The sequence below is a fragment of the Elephas maximus genome, chromosome 2 (genome assembly GCF_024166365.1).
Source record: "Elephas maximus indicus isolate mEleMax1 chromosome 2, mEleMax1 primary haplotype, whole genome shotgun sequence".
Classification (NCBI taxonomy): Eukaryota; Metazoa; Chordata; class Mammalia; order Proboscidea; family Elephantidae; genus Elephas; species Elephas maximus.
Window position 1 is genome coordinate 185369681 of NC_064820.1, and position 22508 is coordinate 185392188.

At 38.9% G+C, this 22508-nt stretch overlaps 1 protein-coding gene and 1 non-coding gene across 2 annotated transcripts in view; both read left to right on the forward strand.

The window, feature by feature from the left end:
• The window catches only part of TENM2 (teneurin transmembrane protein 2), a 1384955-nt gene that overhangs the window by 231273 nt on the left and 1131174 nt on the right, over positions 1-22508 (forward strand). The window lies entirely within an intron of this gene.
• Positions 7849-7955, forward strand: LOC126070722 (U6 spliceosomal RNA). Its single transcript, XR_007516253.1, has one exon. It is a non-coding gene; the product is annotated as a U6 spliceosomal RNA (small nuclear RNA).

Below are 22508 nucleotides of genomic sequence, written 5' to 3' on the forward strand. Positions count from 1 at the left end.
CCATGACATGTTTGTTGTACGGAAGTTTATTTGATTTTTAATTTCAACACTTCTTTTATGTTCCTTTCCACTCATCTTCAGGTATGAAGTAAATCACATCTATGAAAAAGTGTCTCTGTTTGCATTGCTCCCCACCCCGACCCAAGGAAAATGACCACAGAAAGAAAACCACTTGCTACAGTTTGATATGGAAGTGACAATACAATAAAGGAATCCAAAAATATAAATAAACTGCTGCATTTTAGCAAGACACCTGCTTTATTAAAACAAAACAAAACATACTTTATAGATTCACTTATGGTCTGAAGGAGACTATAAAATTTCCATTTGTATTTACTATGTTGTGTGGGATAAACTTATCCACAATTTGTAACATTTGTGAATTTAATTTCCCAAGTTACAGAATCTAACTGGGGGTCTAGTTTATTGTTTTGGTGTTAGTGGCATTTTTTTAAAACTTAATGTTATAATTTGTATACTCCTAAATGATAAATACCTTAGAAAATATAATGATTAATGGATGAATAATACGCCATCACATGCAAGTACCAAAATATAAATACCTAGGACCCTGTTTAGGGACATAAATTTTTTTTTTTCCACTGTTAAAAATAATACATGGTAGGTAACTTGAAATATAACTTGTCATTAATATTTTAAGGATTTGCTAAGGATAAATTTCTCTGACTTAGAATTTGGTGAGGCATAATTTTTGTTAGTTGCCATCCAGTTAGCTCTGACCCACAGCGACCCCATGGGCAACAGAACGAAACAATGCCTGGTCCTGAGCCATCCTCACAATCATTAAGCTTGAGCCCATTGTTGCAGCCACTGTGACAATCTGCCTCGTTGAGGGTCTTCCTCTTTTTCATTAACCCTCTATTTTACCAACTGTGAAATCCTTCTCCAGTGGCTGATCCCTCCTGATAACACGTCCAAAGTATGTGCGATGTCATCTTGCCAACCTTGCTTCTAAGGTGCATTCTAGTTGTACTTCTCCCAAGACAGCTTTGTTCGTTCTTTTGGCAGTCTATGTTATATTCAATATTCTTCCCCAACACCACAATCCAAAGGCGTCAATTCTTTGGTCTTCCTTATTCATCGTCCAGCTTTCATATGCACATGAGGAGATTGAAAACACCAAGGCTTGGGTCAGGTGCACCTTAGTCTTCAATTTGACATCTTTGCTTTTCATCACTTTAAAAAGGTTTTTTGCAGCAGATTTGCCCAATGCAATGAGTCTTTTGATTTCCTGACTGCTGTTTCCATGAGTATTGATTGTGGATTCCAGTAGAATGAAATCCTTGACAACTTCAATCTTTTGTCCATTTATCATGATGTTGCTTATTGGTCCAGTTGTGATGATTTTTGTTTTCTTTTGTTGAGGTGTAATTCATACTGAAGGCTGTGGTCTTTGATCTTCTTCAGTAAGCGCTGCAAGTCCTCTTGACTTTCAGCAAGCAAGGCTGTGTCATCTGCATACTCAGGTTGTTAGTGAGTCTTCCTGTAATCCTGATGCCACGTTCTTCTTCATATAGCCCAGCTTCTCAGGTTTTTTACTGAGCATACAGATTGAATAAATATGGTGAAAGGGCACAACCCTGGCACACACTTTTCCTGACTTTAAACCACACGGTGTCGCCTTGTTCCATTGGAACAACTGCCTCTTGATCTATGTACAGGACCCTCATGGGCACAATTAAGTGTTTTGGAATTCCCATTCTTTACGATGTTATCCATAATTTGTTATGATCCACACAGCCCAATGCCTTTGCATAGTCAATAAAACACTGGTGAAACATAATAGTCTTACGGGAATCACACGTTAAAAGGACATTATTGAAAATGAACTTAAAAAATTCCCACTATGCCACTGTTACCTCAAACTCTCCATGCTGGCGTTGATTTGGATGTCTTACATAATGGTATGTCTTTGTTTCATTCCTTTTTGGCTACTTAAACTGGAATATCTCCAATAAACGATCATGCTCCAGACCTTGGAATTGGAGGGTTACAGTGTTGGAGGATTACCTTAGAGGGTTACAGCCCTCCATAAACAAGTATGTAAGTAAAATGAGAATAATGGTGGTTTCCCCAACCTGATGTTTACATTTTCTAATTTAGTGTTTTTAGTTCAAACCCACCAGCGACTCCACAGGAGAAAAGACTTGGTGATATGCTCCTGTAAAGATGACAGCCTAGGAAACCTTATGGGGCAGTTCTACTCTGTCCTATAGGGTTACTATGAGTCATAATTGACTCAACAGCACCTAACGGTAACAATGTATTGCCTGGGAATGTCAAGGATGAGAAAATGCTTTTCAGAACAGGACCAGGGTTGTTCTGGGTGGTATGGCTTTTGTTAAGGTTAAGGTTCTCTCCACCTTTCCACCAAACTCCCCATCCCCTCTCGCTGTGCCAATGTAGATATGAGTGATAATAAAGATCTATATAGAGAGAGGTGATATTGGTGGGAGGAAAATTGCAAAGTTCTTTTATGTTTGGAGCTAAGATCTTTGTGAAAGTCTTTATCATTGAGTCAGATGGAAGTCTGTATTTTGCCTGATTCCAATAGCATGATGTAAGACACATAGAAAATAGAAACCAATGGCTTAGCCAGGTAATTTCTCAATATTTTAATTTTTTAATTCTTTACCTCAGATTTCTAAGGACCATGCCTTCAGGAGAAGAAAGAACCAGGTAACCTTAATAAAATTTCTAGGTCAAAAGCAATAAATATTGTTAAGGCTCACTAGTTTTCTCAAAAGGTCACTTTTTTTTTTAAACACTCTCAGCATCAGTGTTCAAGAGTGTGCATTTTACCAGCTCTCTCCGGATACGCTCATTGTTTGAAAATTGCGAATTCAGCAGGTGGACATTATTATCTCCTTTGTATTACTATTAGAAGCCTGAATATTTTTGTACTTGCTTATTAACCAAGAAGCCCTGGTGGTTAAACGCTTGGGTGCTAGCTGAAAGGTTGGCAGTTCGAACCCACCAGCCCCTTCAAGAGAGACAGATGTGGCAATCTACTTCCGTGAAGTTCTACTCTGTCCTATAGGGTCTCTATAAGTCAGAATCAACTTGAAGGCAATGGGTGTTATTAATCACTTACGAAATATCTGCCTGCAATGCTTTGTTTTTTTTTATTGGTTTATAGATTTGCTGATATTTTGTTGTTATATAGATTTGTGAATTAAATCTATTCGTGATTAATTTTTATTTTTTCTTGCTTTGTGTTTGTTGCACTTTAGTCCATTAGTAAATGCTTCTGGTACAATTGGTTTATCCTTTGGAAAAAAAGAAACTTAGATACACATTTATCAGGAAAAGAATTAGAACAATATTAAAAAATTGGTGGCAAAATACCAAATTATAACATCCAGGAACAAAAACATGTAGTTCTGATTTCAGAATCAGAAAATATTTCCTAAGCATCTTAGCAAAGCACCATAAATAGAAAAAAATCTAGTAGGTTAAAAATATACCTAGAAATTGTATGTATATGTTAGTTTATTAATAGCATTGATCGATTAATTGAAAACACTATTTCTGATCATTCCTGGAATTCTTTGTTTAGTATCCTAATCCTGTCATGTGAACAGCCATATTTACACTTGAAGTAGACAGAATTCTAAGATGGCCTTAGATTAAGACAGACTAGGAAGAGAAACCTGGCAATCTAGTTCCAAAAATTAGCCAGTGAAAATCCTATAGATCACAATAGAATATTGTCTGAATCTGTTGCTTTGGACACACCATCAGGACATACACATCACTGGAGGAGAATATCATGTTTGGTGAAGTACAGGTCAAGCAAGGGCTTGGGAGATCCTTGGTGAGATAAACTGGCACAATAGCTGTAACAATGAACTCAAACATGCCAGCGATTATGGGGATGACGCAGGACTGGACATCATTTTGTTCTGTTGTACATAAGGTTACCATGAGTCAGGCTCAACTCCGAAACTGCAATGTGCTTTACATCTTTCTGTCTGTTAATGAAGAGGGTGGATGATAACATTCTCTTTGTAGCTGCCCGACATTATGGGAGACTGAGGAAAGAAAGGAGAAAAAAATATTGTAGGACATAAATACCTGCAATGGTGGCAAAGGAATCTCATGGCATATATGGGATCTTTTTTCCCCTCTGGGTGAGGGTTTGAGATCAGTAATAGAAAACAGCTACATTTGAATCTGTGCCGCTACCACAGTATAGAAGCACAGACTGAACACTTTTCTCTCAAAGGGGAAAATCCTGCTGATGGAGAGGGGGAGTGTGGAAAACATCTAATACATCTTGTTCACAAAAAGTGTCATTTTAGTGTTAGTTTCTATTTCTTTTAAATCGATTAAGACTCATACACAGCAGTTCCTAGTCAGGAAAGACAGACATCATTATACACATTTGTTCCTGACACCTTGGGGTACGTTTTCAGCATCGCACCCCTGGGAAATCACTGTAGGTGTGCAATTCCTGAGACTATTAAATGGAAGTGTGAAGCCGATTCCCCATGTACACCAAAGAAACTTAGTCGGAAGGTATCTTTGTTTTCTTAAGCGTTTCAGCTCACTTTAAGTGGAGCCTGTGAATTCTTTCCTTTATGCGCAGCCTGGGGAATCTCTCTACTTTACAGTTTATGTCAGATGGAAGGTGGGGGAAAAAAAAAATTCTTCTCCACATATTAAAATATCTTCTCTATTTTCACATACAAATTTCAGCAATGTCAGTGTCAAAGACCCTAGGGAGAGAGATATCTGTTTGCGTGCGTGTGTAGTTTACATAGCTTTTAAAGTTCATACTATCGCTTGAGCCTATTGATATTTTTATTTGAGTGATATATATGAGATTTATAAGTTGTTTTTTATCTTGTCGGTGAGCTTTTGATGATGAAAATGAAGATGTCTGTCATCATGATGATAATAACTGCCTGTTTGTTGAGTGTTTACTATGTTCAAGGAAATCCTGGTGGTGTAGTGGTTAAGTGCTACAGCGGCTAACCCAGAGGTCGACAGTTCAGATCTGCCAGGCGCTCCTTGGAAACTCTACGGGGAAGTTCAACTCTGTCCTATAGGGTCACTACGAGTTGGAATCCACTCCACGGCAGTGGGTTTGGTTTGCTTTGGTTTACTATGTTCAAAGTACTCTTCAAGGAGCATCATAATGATGTTTACTTAGAACTTATTTGAACAAAACTGCAATATGCTTTACAGGCACCATTCTTTGATTGTCCCAGCAATTGTTATACTTTCCGTATGTGTGTATGTGTATGAAGAAACTGAGACTCTGAAAGGCAAGGCACCTTGCCTGATATTATTGGCAAAGCCAGAAGCTAGCTGCAGGTTTATTTCATTTCAAGCCCAGGTTCTTTGCATGACAGCTCCGATAAGACTAAATCACTGTTAGAGATGCCTCACCGTTTTTGTGCCAAGTGAGGAGCTTATACAAGGGGTTACCCACACTGGCAATGAGGCCCTAACAGCCCCCATCCCCACTTTGCTGAAGTTGGGCATAAGATGCCAGTACCATGGGAGAAGCCATTTCCCTGGTGCTCCTTCTAATCCTTAGGCACAAGTGATACATTAAAAAATGCCTTAGACTCATTTCACTCCCCATAATTCAACTCATCGTAAATAACGGAAGATGACACGCGAAGCAAAATGCCTTCCTTCTTCCCAGAGCCTGAATTTCCTCTAGTTCTGCATGACCCACTTTAGGTAAGATTTCCACTAATGAACACATAAGCTAGTTTCTGATTTCTAAATGTACAATAAAGCTCATCTAATGCAAAATTAACCTATCTTTATTACTGGAACTGTAGACTATTAAGGTAGCATGCAGAGTTACAGAATTACAAATTTGGAAGAGATTTCCCTATGAGGCACCTGTGACTTTATGAACACCATTCGCCTTCTTCTGAAATTGGGTTTTGAATCTAGGATTCATGAAGGTGAGAAAGAATAGGAAGGTGGGACAGGGAGCAGCTCTAAAAGATCACAAACTCAACTTTTGGTCCCTGGACAAACCCAATTTAGCAGGAATCATTATCCCTGTGAGGTAGTGACATTTGCAACACAAGGCGTGAAAACAGTAAGTGCTTCATAAATGTTAGCTGTGATTAACACGTCACTTGCCATTTCTTATTAATCCTCACAAAACCCCTGAAAGATGAAAGATAATCTCATTTCTGGTTATTAACTCTTCGGTGATAAACTATACAGCTATTTACTAACAGAGCAAAGAGTGGAGTCTGTTATTTCTCAAGGACTGTGTTCTTTATTGCTGTACTACACTCCAAGCCCTTGTTTCCTAAAGGGTCTAACTGTGGTAGAGAACACTTGCTAGACCATGTGAATTTGTGATATGTTTATGCTAATGCTGGAGCCCTGGCTGAGCTGTGGATAAGAGCTCAGCTGCTAACCAAAAGGTTGGCAGCTCAAATCTACCAGCTGCTCCTTAAAAACCCTGTGGGGCAGTTTTACTCTGTCCTGTAGGGTTGCTATGAGTTGGAGTCAACTCAAAGACAATGTTTTTTTTTTTTTAATGCTAATCCATGAAATGATGAAAATAGAATAAACACCAAGGGTAGTTGGTGGGATAGGTGGGGGAAGTCCATAAAGACTATTTCACTGACAAAATGTCCCCCTACCACAGAAGAACTCTGTAATCTTGGTTCTTGGAATTGATTTTTTAGCCATGTCCTTGTGCTAACATTTGCATTCTAAAGGGGGGGCATTTCAAGTCTTATCTAGAAGCAGTGACAAATTAAGCCTTTATCAGTCATTAATAGCTTAAATTAATGTGTCCAATTAGTACTCAGTCACCTACAAGAGACCTTAAGTAACTGGGCTTTCAGACAGAAAAAGTGGAAGCTTTTATTGAGCACCTATTATGCGGCAGGAATAAAGTTAGATCAAGGGTCAGTAAATTTTTCTGTAAAAGGTCAAACATCTTAGCTTTGTGGCTATAGGGCCCCTGTTGCAGCTACTCAACTTGGCATTTGTATTAAGCAAGCAGCAATAGACAATACGTAAATAAATGAACCTGGATGTGTTACAAAAAAAAAACTTTTATTTACAATATCAGGCTACAAGTCTGTTTTTGATACTTCTTAGCTATTTTGTTAATATTGTTACCATTTAAAAAAAGAAAGGCTATCCTAGCACTAAAATACAAGAAAAATTACCTCAGAAAAGTACAATCTTTTAAATTGTATAAATTTAAATTCATAAAAGATTATATTTTCTTATTGGACTTAGTTTCCCACAACTTTATCTGCAGACTTGTTTTGACACCCTTTTCTTTACAATTATTTTTTAAATTTTTATTGTAAAAACAATTCAATGTATACACAATAAACAGAATAGGATAATGAACACCTCTATACCAAACAGCCCCTGGCTGGTGCAAACAGTTAACGCACTAGGCTGATAACCAAATGGCTGGAGGTTCCATTCTACCCAGGGATCTCGGAAGAAAGACCTGGTGATCTGCTTTCCCGAAACATCACGTCCATGCTAGCTTTGACAGCACATACAGTTAGTCACCAAATTACAATGAGATTTAGTCTTGATGAATCCATCATGAGTTGGTTGTGAATAAGTTGAATACCTCTTTTTTAAATTTTCATTATTATTGCCTTTTATTATCAATATCCTTATAAATCCGATATTTATTTGTCTTTGGGGTTTGGAAACATTACATATAAACATCTGCAAGTGAACATGTGAGAATGATACATTGGCAAATTACATGCTACAACAGTGTGTATAATACATATTACAATAAGATGTATAAAACAAAACAAAAAAGATGGTCATAAGTATAGTTCATCGTAACTGAAATAGGTCATAAGTCAGGGAATACCTGTACTAAAACTGGAACAATACAGAGAAGATTAGCATGGCCCCTGAGGAAGGAGAACATACAAATTTGTGAAGCATTCCATACTTTTCTGTCAATAATTTGTACACCTGTAAAAAATTGAGTTTGGCAAAAGACGTGTGATAGATATATTCACAACAATGAAAAAAAAAAAAAAGAGTAGCTGCTAAGGCTATTTATGTACAACCAAATGCCTCATGGGATTTGGTTGCTTGGTTTGGAGGTTTAGGGTTATGGCTTCATGGGACAACCCAGTTAATTGATCTAATAACATGTTAAGTGCCTCTGTTCTACCTCCTAGTTTATTGTGTAGTGCCTGGGGTCTTAAAAGTGTGCAAGCAGACATTCAAGATACAACAATTGGTCTCTATTCATCTGAAGTAACAGAAACAAGGAGAGCCAGGAATAGGAGGAAGAAATGGAATGTGTGGCAAATTGCCTCCATGAACAACTGTCTCCTATGCCATGAGATAAGAACTGGATGGTACCGGCTACCATTACTGAATGTTTTGATAGAAGATTCTGTAGGAGAATTCTGATCAAAAGGGGAAAATATAGGACAGAATTTCAAATTCTCATGGAATCCAGGCTTTCTGGAGCCATGAGGCTGGGTGAACCCCCTGAAACTATTATCCTGAGATAGTCTTTAAACCCAAACTTTAAACCAAAAAAATATTCTCTGAAGTCTTCTTTTAATACCAAACAGTAGTTTAGCTTAACTGGTAAAGAAAGTCTACCTTGACCATTGTGCTCTTTTACGATCTAGCAATACGGAATCAAATTGACAACAGCAACTTGAAAGATTAGATAGGAAACGTAGGGGGCAGTTAGTTTATGTTAAAAGGGGAAGAACGACTCAGAAAAGGAGAGCGAGAATGGTTGTCTTCATTCCAAAGCATGTGCTGCTTCTACATCAAGGTTTGCTAGAAGTCGTAGGTGGAGTCCCATGGACTTCTGATGGTGGCAGCCCAGGTGATGGAATTCACCTCATCCTTATCACTTGTTACCGGAACAGAGCCTAGCATATAATAGTTGCTCAATCAAGATTTATTGAAAGAATGGGGAAAGGTGCCAGTCTTCAGAGGGTACTGAAATTGGATTACAAGAGCCAATGGCCTTCTTCATACTTTTGCCTGGGGCTGGCAGAAATCGGTGCATTGATTATTTGTAAGCAAAACCTGCTCCTTGCTGTAAACTGCACTTACCCTGAAACCCCAGCTAGTACATCAAAATATGGACCAGAGCAATGAATAAACTATGTCCTGGGACTTCTCTGGCAACTAGCTCAGTTCTATGCACACTATGGAAGTAGATACATATCTGTCTATATCATCATGAACTTGGCAAACTCAACCCTATCATCTGGACACCTTTAAAATACAGAAGTCAGCCTTGTGCGTATTCTAGGTCTACTTTCCATATTCCCTAAAATCCCTTTTGTTAAACACTTGTTTCTTCCTGGAATATAATAGAGAGAGAGAGATAGATATGTTTAGAGAGAGAGAGCTCCAGAAAGAGGAGGAGGAAGGGAGGGAGGGAGAAAGGAAGAAAGGAAGAAAAAAAAAAGACAAAAAATGGAAGACTTAGACTTGAGATAGTCTATCAAGAGGATTATTTGTACTGGAATATTTGTAGAGAATTCTGATTTTTATTATTGTAGAGATCACCTTGGTCAAGTCTGCAAACTCGACTATACAAGCAACAAGCAGGTAACATTACCTGGTAATGTGGGCTGGGTGAGGATGTGTGGGAACATAAAGCCCATGCGTTCTCTGAAAGGGACAGTCACTCCACAACTCTACTATATATGCTGGATCCCAGTGTTGCCAAGTGCACCTGATTTTTTAATGAGAAGCCAGACATCCAGATGTTTATATGAAATACTCTGCTTTCTGAAAGTTGGCATCTAATTTATGTTTTCCAAAAGTGCATGCATTTTTTATAAGTTCTTAGGGTCAATATTATGCTGGCCAATACCCACCAGAAAGGAGAGACAGATTAAGCCTGTGAGCAGCCAATTTACATTTTCTGATCCAGGGGTAGCCCCCTTCTTCCCAGTTCCCATTTTATACAAGAAATAAAAAAAAAAAAAAATTAAATGGAAGGGAGGAAATGGCTGGCTGGAAGTCACAAGGTGAACAAGGGGCAGAGTTAGGACTAGAACCTAGAAGACTTCTCTTTTCAGATGCACTTAAAAACCAACCAACCAAACAAAACAAAAAACAAGTGCTTGGTGATCAAAGTTTTCTGAAAATAGTAGAGGGAGCTGATCAGAAACATTTTAGTCATGTCCCTCCCTTTGCAGAAAAAATCACTCTCAAATTCCAAATGGGTGGGAATGGGGCGCAACGCCCTGGCCTGTCCCAGCTGTGTCATTGATCAACCGCTACTGGTCTTGTAGCACACACAGTTGAATTGCTTTTCCCTGAGGGAAGCAGAGCCTCCAGGTGTGCTAATAATAAAATTAATAGCTTAGAGAAACTGCTTGCTACAGCAACAGCGGCAGGAGAAAGGGAGGATCGATTTCCGTGTTTAACTGTCCTAATTCCATAGTGTATACCCCACCTCAGCCCCTGGTGAGCTGAGCTCCATCTCACGGTTAATCAATAGATGCCTGATTTAAAACAAAGAACCCTTTTCAAGATTAGAAGACTTTGTGAATACAAAGATGTACAGTGAAACTGTCAAAACCCTTCAATTCCCATTTTAACATGGCAACCCGAAGGGCAGTCACTAGCTGATATTAAAGAAAAAAAATTCATGCGCATTGTACCCCCTTCTGCCTATAAACAAAAGAAGGAGACTATCTAGGCACTGCTACTTCTGATAAAAAAAAATCACATAAATAAGAATTTATTGAGTTGCTCTGCGTTTAAAGGACTGTGAACATAAAGACGTGTGAATACTTTCAGTTGCTGGGAGAGTAATAGTTTCGGCTCTAATCGGCCTGCTATCTGCTGGTTCAATTTATACCTTCTTGTAGCTGGCATGCTCATCTTTTCCCTGGAGGGAAGGGGATCGGATTTGCGATCAACTTCCTGACCACATTCGAGCTACCACTATCTGCTGAGTTTCCCAGGCCCAGCCCCTTCAGAGGCTTATCAGTTCCATACTTCTCAGTCTCCTGTCTCTCACCAAATCTGCCTTCCATCTACGCGACAATAACCAAATCCATAGACTCTTCCATTTCCAGGGGGCTCAGTGAGCTTTCACCTTCTCTGAGTAATCTTTCCCTGCATCTGCTATTATTTCTACTGGTGTTATTTCAAGTTCTGTCCTTTTCCTCAATTCAGATGTTCCCCCTTTTTTGGAAAAAAAAAAAAAGGTCATTGAGAGAGAGAAGGAGTTGTTGTTAGCTGCCATCGAGTTCACCTCCAACACATAGGGACCCCATGTACAAAGAAACTAAACAAAACACTTCCCATTCCCATGATCAGTTGTATATTGGATTGTTGTGATTCTCGGGGTTTTCACTAGCTGAATTTTGGAAGTAGATCGCCAGCCCTTTCTTCCTAGTCTGTCTTAGTCTAGAAGCTCTGCTGAAACCTGTTCAGCATCATAGTAACATAGTAGCCTCCACGGATGAATGGATGGTGGTGGCTATGCATGTTAGTTAAGTCCTTTTGACGTGTTACCCAACTGGGTCTCAAATAAGCCCATAAGTCACAATTAGAGCTTCTAGAAAGAAAAGACTGCATTTTTTTTCTCTTCAATTTTGCACTTTAAATGCTCATGGAATTTTCTCAGGCAGCCCTAGAAATAGCCACATACCTACTTTGCCCATGGTGTGTAAACTGTACTCAGGTTGAGGTATAAATTTCTTTGCACCACTACTGTGTAGGAAGGTGGGTACAAACTACTGGTCTGATAGGGGCTAGTACTTTCAGGTGCATCTTTGCCAGGCTAGTTTACATCCAGGTCCATTTTCCATACCACTCATGGCTCCTATACCTTCCCACCCACCCCCACCCCCAACCCACCCCTAGTTGTTTTTTTTTTTTTTTTTTCTTTCGTGTGAAACCTCTAAAGGGAAAGCATTTCATTTGAAACTAGAAACTGGTATTAAAGTTTTTTTTTTTTCTTATTTATTTTTTACAGTGACGGTGGGAGTTGATTCCCAGTGTGGGCTCTCTTCAACTCATTATCCCAGCGTGAGGACCATTCTATATTAGTTCAGTCTGAGCAAAGCCTTTCACTTTTCAGTTAGCGCTCATTTTATTTTTGACATCTTTTTATTACATTAAGTCCTACTTTTTTTTTTTTTTATCCTCTCTCTCTTTCTGTGTGTGTGTTGTGTTTTTATGTGTGGGTGTGTTGTGTTGTGTGTACATGTGTGTATGTGTATGTGTAGAGGGGGTCCAAGAGTGATGAGAAATTTCCCTAGAATTTTATCTTTGAGAAAAGTATTTTCTCTGTTTGAAGAAAAGATAGTGGGGAGGGGTCACGCAAATTTGTTGTTGAAGGATATTGAATACTTCCACCAATATATCAGATCTATGTAGAAGACTGAAATCTGCCTTTTGGTTTAATGTATTCAGTTAAAAAATGCCAGTGATGCAAAGCAAAGAGAGGCATAGAATGAGAGTAAATACATGGGGCCACTTAAATGTAGCCACCATGAATCTAAGTAGCCTAGATTTTAGAGCTTTTACTGTAGGTAATTTCTGTCACAGGGCATACATTTTATTTATGGAATCCACAGCCTTGTAAAATTCAAGAATATCTCATTTGTTTGATTACAGAATCCATTGGCAGACAGAGCCAGTTTCATTTACACACTGTAAGTATCCAGAAAAAGTAGGAAAGCACTGAGTTCCAAGAACCATGCATACTATATCCCAAAGGAATCCTGAGACAAATGAGAAATTTCAGGGAGGAAGGGAAGAATGAGGAAGGAGAACAGAGAACATTGGACCCAACATGCCATTGACCTGCTTGCCAACTTCATCTCTTCCTTGCCAGTGGTTTTCAATTTCTTTTCAGTATTTTTTTCCTCTTTTATGATAAAAGTCAGAGTGAAATCATGGTTTCCTAACAAAAGTATTCACTTTCTAGCCAGATTTTTTAGGACGTAGCTATCACTTAAAGTGAGAAATACCTGTGTGTAGCAGATAAAATTAATGGAACTTGAATTTTGTTCCCCATAACATAATATTCAAGTAAAGGTAAAACTGTTATTGTATGCCAAGAATCTGATTGGAATTATATTGCCTTTTAAAGATATAATGCTAGGTAACTGTAAAAGAAAAGGAAAAGTCCAACTTTAATGACCTTCATTTTACATCCTGGAAATGAATAGTAATAACCAGAAAATAGAGAGGTTCCAGTGAGTTAGGATCCATAAATATTAAATGTAATGGAGGAAAATCACAGATTTATAAGAAATTAGCTTGAACAAATGGCGATTTTAGTTACGATGTTGTCATCTTGAGTAATGGTCATTAGCGCAGTCGATTGTAATGGGTAGGAGCTTGCTGTATAGAAAGAATGCCTTCTGATTAACATAGGGATTTTTCCTGATGCTTCAGCCAGTTTACAGATGTACGGTATATCTCTTCATTTGGAGCATGTGATTGGCTCCAGCAGTTCTTTGTTTAGAGATGTGTGTGCTCTATTTTCATGATTAAGCTTTTTTATGATTAGTCTCCATTTTCTTTTTTGTTTTAACTTTTACTATGAATAATATGCAGTGCCATGGAGAACTGATTGGCTGACTGATGTAATTGAGTTCAGATGCAGTTTCCTTTCTCTCCCCACTGTTTCAATCCTCTCTCCTTTCTGGGTTTTTTTTTCTGATTGCCTGGGGACCATGTTTTCAGAGCTGCTGGTTAGCAGTTTCTTACAGTGAATAAGAAACAATATAACCCGACTATAACGGACTTCAGTTGTTGGGAGCACAAAGAGGGGCTTCCTGGTCTCACAAAGAACCCTGTTTCCCAAAGCACACACACTCACACGCACCCCAGCAGTCATCTTGAAGAAAGCAAAAGTTGAAGACGTAGATCATACTGACGTTCCATGAAATAAATATCACATAGCAAAACTCGATTAAAAATGTCTTGGGTTCCCCCAATTTCGTCTCTCTGTGCAGCAGCCATAGCTTTCTTAAAACCAGTTGCTGTCGAGTCGATTCTGAGTCATGGTGATCCCATGTTGTCGGAGTGTAACTGTGCTCAGGAGGGTTTTCAATGGCTAATTTTTCAGCAGTAGATCACCAAGACTTTCTTCCAAGGCACCTCTGGGTGAACTTAAACTTCTAACCTCTTGATTAGCAGCTGAGCACCTTAATTGTTTGTACCACTCTCTCAAACTCTTTCAGGTTCTCCCTCTAGGTCTTTCTCCAGCATCTCCTGCTGCACATCCTGGTCTCTTTCTTGCTATGCCCTCAGATCTGCCCTCCCTTATCTTCTCTTTGGGTAGCCTATTAACCCTCCCTGGACAGGCCCAGTTTTCACCCCCTACCCCCTCACCTTGCTGAGCAAAGAACCTGTCTTCTCTGGAATTCGCTGTCTTCTGTAGGTTAAGTGGAGGGATTTAAATGACTGATCCCCCATTGCAGTCCAGTCCATTCCGACTCATAGCGACCCTATAGTAGTTTATTATGTTTATCGTTCTATTGAGATTAAACTTGCATTTGTGTTTTTTCTGTCCTTATGGGAAAAAGCAACGCCTCTTCTCCATTTACCGTTGTTTCTGTTTTGGATGATCATGTCCCCAGTGATATTTATTTTACTGCTCCCTCATCAAAATTCTGTCTCTTGGAGGGTTTACACCAGCTAGTGACTCTGCTGTCCTCCCGGTCACACAAACATGGCTCCCAGGAGTACAAATACCTCAGCTCTCTAGCCTCAGGTCAGGACGTGTTTGAGGTGTAACTTGCATTTCAGAGTTACCTGAAAAGATGAGGTTAAAGCTAATCTCTGTAGCATGTTGCCTGAGATGGTACCTTCGCTTGGCTTGCTGCCCTGGCCTCTCTTTGTGTTCATATCCTCACAGGTCTCCACTGGGAGGATTTCCTTAATAAATCACTTATCTCAGGATCTGCTTCCAGGGAACTTGAACCAAGACAAACCCTAGGTGATAAGTATTGTTATCCATATTTTATGGATGAGGAACCTGAGGCATGACCATGATCATCAGTTAACCTGCCAAATTCCACACATATCTTTTAAAGGAAGAAATTGACCAATATAACTTCCTAGTCCCAATTCCCATTGAATCATTTCTGTTAGCCTCTATGTCCCGATAAATAAAAAAACAAAAATCAAGCCTGTTGCCTTCAAGTTGATTCTGACTCACATTGGCCCTGTAGGACAGAGTAGAACTGCCCCATATGGTTTCCAAGGAGCGAATGGTGGATTCTAACTGCCAACTTTTTGGTTAGCAGTCAAATGCTTAACTACTGGGCCCCCAGGGCTCCCCCAATAAACAGGACTACTAAATATTCCTCAAATATGTGCTCTGCTGATAAGAATCTGTACCTCTTCTTCTCAGACCACGACCTGTCTCTGAAATACTGTCCCTCATCGTATCCTCCATGGCACTTCAAGAACAAACTCCCCACCTCCCTTAAGAGCAGAGCTTCAATATTACCATTTTCATGAAGCCAGCCCTCATCTCCCTGGACTGAAACAATCTATTTCCTCTTTGAACTATTGTAGAAATTCATATCTTGCTTTCATATCAGAGGTGGCGGGAATGTCTGCATTTCAAGACATAAAGTAGAGGCTCTGCCAAAAAAAGGTTACAGATCTTTGATTTTGATTAAACTCCAATAAAGGGTTAGAGCGTAACAGGTTGTGGTGAGAGATATATAGAAAAGTGTTAATGATGACCGTCTTGGTTTTTATGATTACAAATGTTTTTTAAATGTTCTTTTTGTATGTTCCTGTAATTTCTAAAATATTGTGAATTAAAAAAATGTTGCTTTTATAAGCCAAATGAAAACAACAAACCTTATAGAAAGAGAGAGAGCAATAAAGTGAGAAGGAAAGAAGAAGGAGAGAGAGACAGTTTGGAGATAATGCGATGAGTTATAAAATCTAGGGAAAGAGAACCTGTTATTGTAAAATAATAATGGAGAGAAGTTCATGTCTGCAGTTGGAGGAGGGAGCGGGTCATATAAAATTCTCATGTCCTGGTTTTTCCTGTGGATGTTCTAATCTCTGTAAGTATTTATTTCTGCTAGAGATTATTGTAAGCCTTGAGGGAGGGGGAGAGATGATTGACTGGAACTGAAAGAAATAAGAAGCAATGGCCTGAAACGGGGGGGGGGGGGAATAGGAGGGTAGAATAAATTAGATAATAGAAAATAAAATTAATAGTAAGGTCAATTAGATAACAGAATAATTTCCAAAACAAACAAACAAAAAAAGCAATTGAAGCAGTAGCATGCAAGCTGTTCAGAATGAGAAGAGAGAAATCAGTGAGAAGATTAATGTGGATAAATCACAGTGGAGTGAGATGGACCAGAGGTGAGAAAATTCGTTAGGCTCTCCAGATGAAATGCATGCACAGATTTCCTGGAGCAGATGACAGAAGATTCTTCCAGAATTAGAAAGGCACAGGCATCCTCAGCGGAATCCTGTTTAGGATTGCCAATCTTAATTCTAGAATTCAGAGGGGCCCCGTTTCCAGCATCGGGTGCCATATGCTGCAGTGGTAGAATTTACTATGATGCCAGAGCCAGTGAAGCCTGGTGTCCTTGTTTGAAGACATTATGTAGGAGAGGATAAAATAATCACTCAGGGAGAGCTATGTCTCCTGCAGATTAAAGACCTGTTTGTCAAAAGCTTTCTTCAAAAGCTGAAGAATTGCCTTTCCAAACAGGGCCTCTGATGTTATCACTTTTGCCATGTACCCATAAACACAGACAATTGTGGTCTGAACCATAAACCTCATGAATATATTATAAATGAGCCACAGGAGCTGCCCAATCAGAGAGACCTGGGTTATCTGAAGGCTTATCCCAACTTTTGACAATTATTAGCTTTCAATCTGACTGATCACTTATATGTAAGGGCCTTAGTCTTCTCACCTGTGAAATGGGGATGAAAATATATCTGCCCCATAGCTATGGGATGATGGTTAAAAAGAGAATACAAAATATTTCATTCAAAGTCTGGTATGCAGGGAATCTTTCAACTAAATATGTTTCTTTTGCTTCCAAAGGCAATTCTTCACCTTTCTAACTTGGGCATTTACTTTGGCCTCCACATTAGATAATATTTATATTCAACTAAAATATCAGCTTTACCTGTAGGTGCACCCTCCTTTTGAAAAATTGATCCGCAAGGTATCAGACATGGTGAGGAGGAAATTAGTATTTTCATCATTCCCCCTAAATTCTTATTTAAGGGATCACATTAACTTTCTATTGATGTATAACATATTAAGAGCCCAAAATTTAGTGGCTTAAAACAACATCCATTTATTATCTAACATTTTCCGTGGATCAGAACTCAAGGCACAGCTTGGCTGAGCTGGGTTCTGTGCTTACAGTCTTACAAGGCTGGAATCAAGGGGTTGGCAGGATGGCATTCCTTTCTGGAACTCTGGGGAAGAATCCATTTTAAGCTCATTCAAGTTGCTGACAGTATTTAGTTCCTGTGGCTGTAGGATGGCAATCCTCATTTCCTTGCCATGTGGTCCCCTTCATCTTCACTCCAACAATGGCATGACAAACCCTTCTTATGCCTGGAATCTCTCTGACTTCCTCTCCTGCAGCATCACTTGTCTTTGTCTTTTGTTCTCAGCCAAGAAAAAGTTTTGCTTTTAAGGACTCCTGTAATTACATCGGACATACCTGAATAATCCAAGATAATACCCTTATTTTAAGATCAGTTAATTAGTACCTTAATTACAGCTGCAAAATCCCTTTTGCCATGAAACATAACATTTCCACAGGTATGACATATAAAGGTCCTTATCGTTGGGTGCAGTCAAGTCAATTCCAACTCATAGCAACCCCATGTGGCAGAGAGTAGAATAGCCCTATAGGGTTTTCTTGGCTGCAATTTTTACAAGGTCTTTCTCCCATGATGCTGCTGGGTGAGTTCAAACCTCCAACCTTCCAGTCAGCAGCCAAATACCTAAGTGTTGCGCCATGGAGGGGTGATGGGGGAAGTGGTTAAGAGTTCGGCTGCTAACCAAAAGTTTAGCAGTTCGCATTCGCCATCCACTCCTTGGAAACCCTATGGGGCAGTTCTACTCTGTCCTGTAGGGTCACTATGAGTTGGACTCCACTCAGTGGCAATGGGTTTGGTTTTTGCTGTTATCACAAATAAACCAAAAACTAAACCCATTGCCATCAAGTTAATTATGACTCCTAGAGACCCTATACACACTTAGCCAGATATCCAGCTGCCTCACCTATACTTGGAACAGTCTTCTCAAACATTTTCCTATTTGAGTCTGAACTCATTATCATTTGTATCACCTCTGAAATGTTTCTGGTTGTGTATTTTGTTTTTTCCTCTCATGTTCCATTCTATCCCAGTACCTATGACACTTTATTATTTAAGTGACACACATAGGATCACCATGAGTCAGAATCAACTCAATGGCAATATGTTTTGTTTTTTTACCTTCCTCGCTAGAATAAGCTCCATGAGGAGAGAGACTGTGAACTATTAGTTTCTGGATCCCCACAGCCTGTCACAAATCTTGACCCAGCGCTTGATGAATGAGTCTGTTAGTCTATACCAGTGAGAAATGGATGTGTCTCAAATTGCGTGGAAGGTGATTTAGGGAGATCATGTATCATGGGTCAAACACCTGACTTAGAATTTTAGTTCCAAGATCATTGAACAACCTCATGCAAGTTACTTGTTTTATTTAGGCCTCAGCTTTATTTTCTGCAAAATAGCATATTAAATAATTCTGTATTTCCCGATGTTTTAACTATAACCAAAGACTTATTTCATTTTATCTCCCAGTGGACCTCGGTTTAGAAATATTTTGAATACCAAACTATATTTTCTCAGTAATAAATAAATCCTCCCAAGTTTATGTATCAAAATCATGTTCTATTTTGAACACACATAATTGAACCACTTAATTAGCAGTAACTGTAACTGATGTTATTGTGACTTGATGTAATTAATACCACATTGAAAAAAGTAAAAGAAGAAACAACTGGAAGAAAGATGTAAACATGTAAAAAATAGCACTAGAATCATAAGGTTTTAAATAATATAGTTTTGTATTGTTGTTGTTGTTATGTGCTGTTGAGTCAGTTCCAACTCATAGCAACCCTATAGAACAGAGTAGAACTCCCCCCATAGGGTTTCCAAGGAGCAGCTGGTGGATTCGAACTGCTGTGTTTTTGGTTAGAAAAAGAAAACCAATTTACTTCACTACAGCAGTAATTAGATTTTTTTTTTTTAAAATACTGAAGAATATTCAAGGAAATGATTTTTAAGGTTCCCCTGGCACGCAGTAGCACTTGATCGTGAACCATGAGACTGAATTAACTCAGCATTTATTCCAGTTCTAAAATTCTGGTTCTTATATTTCAGTCTGCATTCCATTCTTTCTTGGCAGAATATTGTCAGAACTTCTTCTCCATGGATTGGGAATCTTTGCTTTGTTATATGCAGTGGTGGTTGTTGTTGTTAGCTGCCATCAAGTTGGCCCTAAACTCATAGCAAACCTATGCACAATGTTGTGATCCATGGAGTTTTCATTTGCTGATATGCAAAAGAAGATTGTTAGCCTTTCTTCCTGGTATGTGTTCGTCTGGAAGCTCCACTGAAACCTGTTCAGCATCACGGCTAGAACCACGCCTTCACTGGTAGGGTGGCGGCTGCTGTTGAGATTCACTGGCCAGAAATCGAGCCAGGTCTCATGCATGGAGAGCTTGAATTCTACCACTGTACTACCACTGCACCTACATGTGGTAGTGCAGGCTCCATACTCTGTGCCTACAGGAGGCAGCACAAATGAACAGGGCAAGCCAGAAGCAGGATGGGAAACATGGACACAGCTGCCGAGCTCCAACCAATTGTTTACTCAGGGGAAGGCAGGTCTAGTGGTATCAGAGCTCCAGATCTTTAAAGTGAAGCTCTGAAACTTGGATCTGTATGTTGCAAAAAGACTATTCTAACAAAAATATTGGTTAGGAATTCAGTTTTTTTTTTTTTTTTTAACCCCGTGTGGACCATATAAAACACATCTGCAGGCCAAACGAGGCCCATGGGCTATCAGTTTGCAACTAGAAATGGAATTAGAAGATAAGTGGCACGTAGGCGTTAATAATTATCTGGAGTTTTCTGTAACAAGAGTTCTTCTTCAACATTGGCCATGCACTTTCCTCTTGCTTTAGTTTTCTTACGGTAAAACGAGACAGCGTGCATCACTACAGACATATATTCTCATTTTAGTCTTTTGCTGCATTAAAAAGGAAGGAAGGAATTAATCTCATTTAATACTTTGTACAGATGTGCATTCTAGGAAAGGTGTCTGTGTGTGTGTGCACGTCTGAGAGAGAGATGAATTGATACATACGAATTCTCAGTTCTTGCCGGCACTTTATGTTGTCTCTGATATCCATGACAAGTAAGCATTTATCCTTTGTGAAGATATGATTGTTTAAGATAAACTGACATGGTTTAATGTCTATTTTAATCATTCTAAGCTAATAGTAGATGACTAAGCCTTTTTTTTTTAAGCCTTTAGATGCTTAGGGTAAAACACTTGGTCTGAGGCACCACATCCTGGGGAGAGAGCAATTGAATGCTCTTATAAATTTAGGCTGGTAACTTAAAAGTGAGAAGTGTCATAAAAATAAAAGGAGTCAGGCATACAGAAAAGATCACTAGAACTACTTGGACAATTTAAAATTTTTTTTTTTTAAGTCAGAGAGAGGTCGTATATTACCTTAGGATTTATTTTTTAAGTCAATTTATTTTGGTATATTGGCACGGACTGGAGCTCTTTTAAGGATTTTCATTTAAAAAGAGGGTGTAACGTTATACAGATTTTGCTCAGCCTCCCTTAACCATTCATCCTCTTATTAATGCCAGTGTGGTTGAAGCTCGGTTAATAGGTACCTTTGTGGTTTACCCATGTCTGGTTTTGCCAATGTTCTTGAGAGACCTCGCAGCCCATAAGTAATTGCTCCTGCAATCTGAAAGTGCATCAGACCATGTCCATATTTAGTGGAACATATTGCCTCTCTTTTACATTTTGGAAGCCAGGTCACTTTTCTTTTTGTTCGAATTGAGTCCAAGGTCATAATAAGATGGAAGTTACTCTGTGGAGATGCCTTTCAACCCTGGGTAGTAGACACTCACACTGTCTTGGCACTTTGGACAAATTGCTAAAGTTCTGTAAATTTTCCTTATGTGTAAAGTGTGCCTATTTCATGGCTCTGTTGTGGGGAACAAATGAGAGAATGCACATGAAGGACTAAGCTTTCTTGCATGTGCAAAACACTTCATGTTAGCTATTTTTAGTAGTATTGTTATCCCTCAACTTATATTGATTGACTAAAGTTTTTTGTTTTTTTTTTAAAGCAGCTAGTGATTTATTTTTGTATTTCCTGCTCTTCATGAAGCCATTTTTTCCTCATGTAATTCATCCCATTGTGTTAAAGTGCCAGGGACCAATGGAAATACCACCTGCTAAAGAAGAAGAAAAAAAAAATTAGTCAGATAGGGTATCCTGCGTAATGCCTGATCTCTTATCCCAGTGTACCAACTTTCAGTAACCACTGAGTCAATATGGCATCCAGTCATATGTGATTAACGTCTTCCTTTGTGACTTGAATACGTGATGTCTTAGTTTTCTAGTATTGCTGCAACAGAAGTATCACAAGTGGGTTGCTTCAAAGAACAGAAGTTTATTTTCTCATTGTTCAGGAGGCTAGAAGCCCAAATGCAGGCCTCTGGCTCTAAGAAAAGGCTCTCGTTCTGTTGGCTGTAGGGGGAGATCTTTGTTTCTTCTAGCATTCCTGGATTCCTTGGCAAGCTTCACATGACACTGTAACTTATCCAAGACCACATAGCCCGTGGTGGTTGATACAGGACTTACACTGAGGAAATTGGCACCAGAGCCCATTTCTAAACACTGATGTATTAATATGCATTATATATCTTCCTTTTAGCTGGGATGAATGGATGTGTACCTCAGAGAAAGCAATCATATTTTACAAAGTAGTTCTAAATATTAGAGAATGCGTTCTACCTAAAGAGCAAATGTATTTCCCTTTTCTTAAATTAATAGTTATTTCCTGGACTGCTAAACCTGTTTGCATTTTCACTGCCTTTTAAAATTTCTGTCTCTATGGATTTTTTTTTATAGAGTTTGAGCAATATAATTCACACTTCGGTTCAATTTTGTGACAGTGCACTGAACAACTGCCATGAACAAGTTCTGTGCTGAGCACTGTGGGAGAAAAGAAATAAATGAGAAATACCCCCTTCCCTTCAGGAGATTACCGTCTAATAAAAAAAAAAAATAAACCCAGATAAATACATAATGATGAAACAAAGTAGGCTGGTCAGTAAGGGACATACAAATATCTATGCTGACTTTATGAAAGGGAGAGATTGGGGCTTGAAGGGAGGCTCCAAGCAGGCCTTTTGGACTTTGAAGGACTTTAAGATTTCTCTTCGTGTCC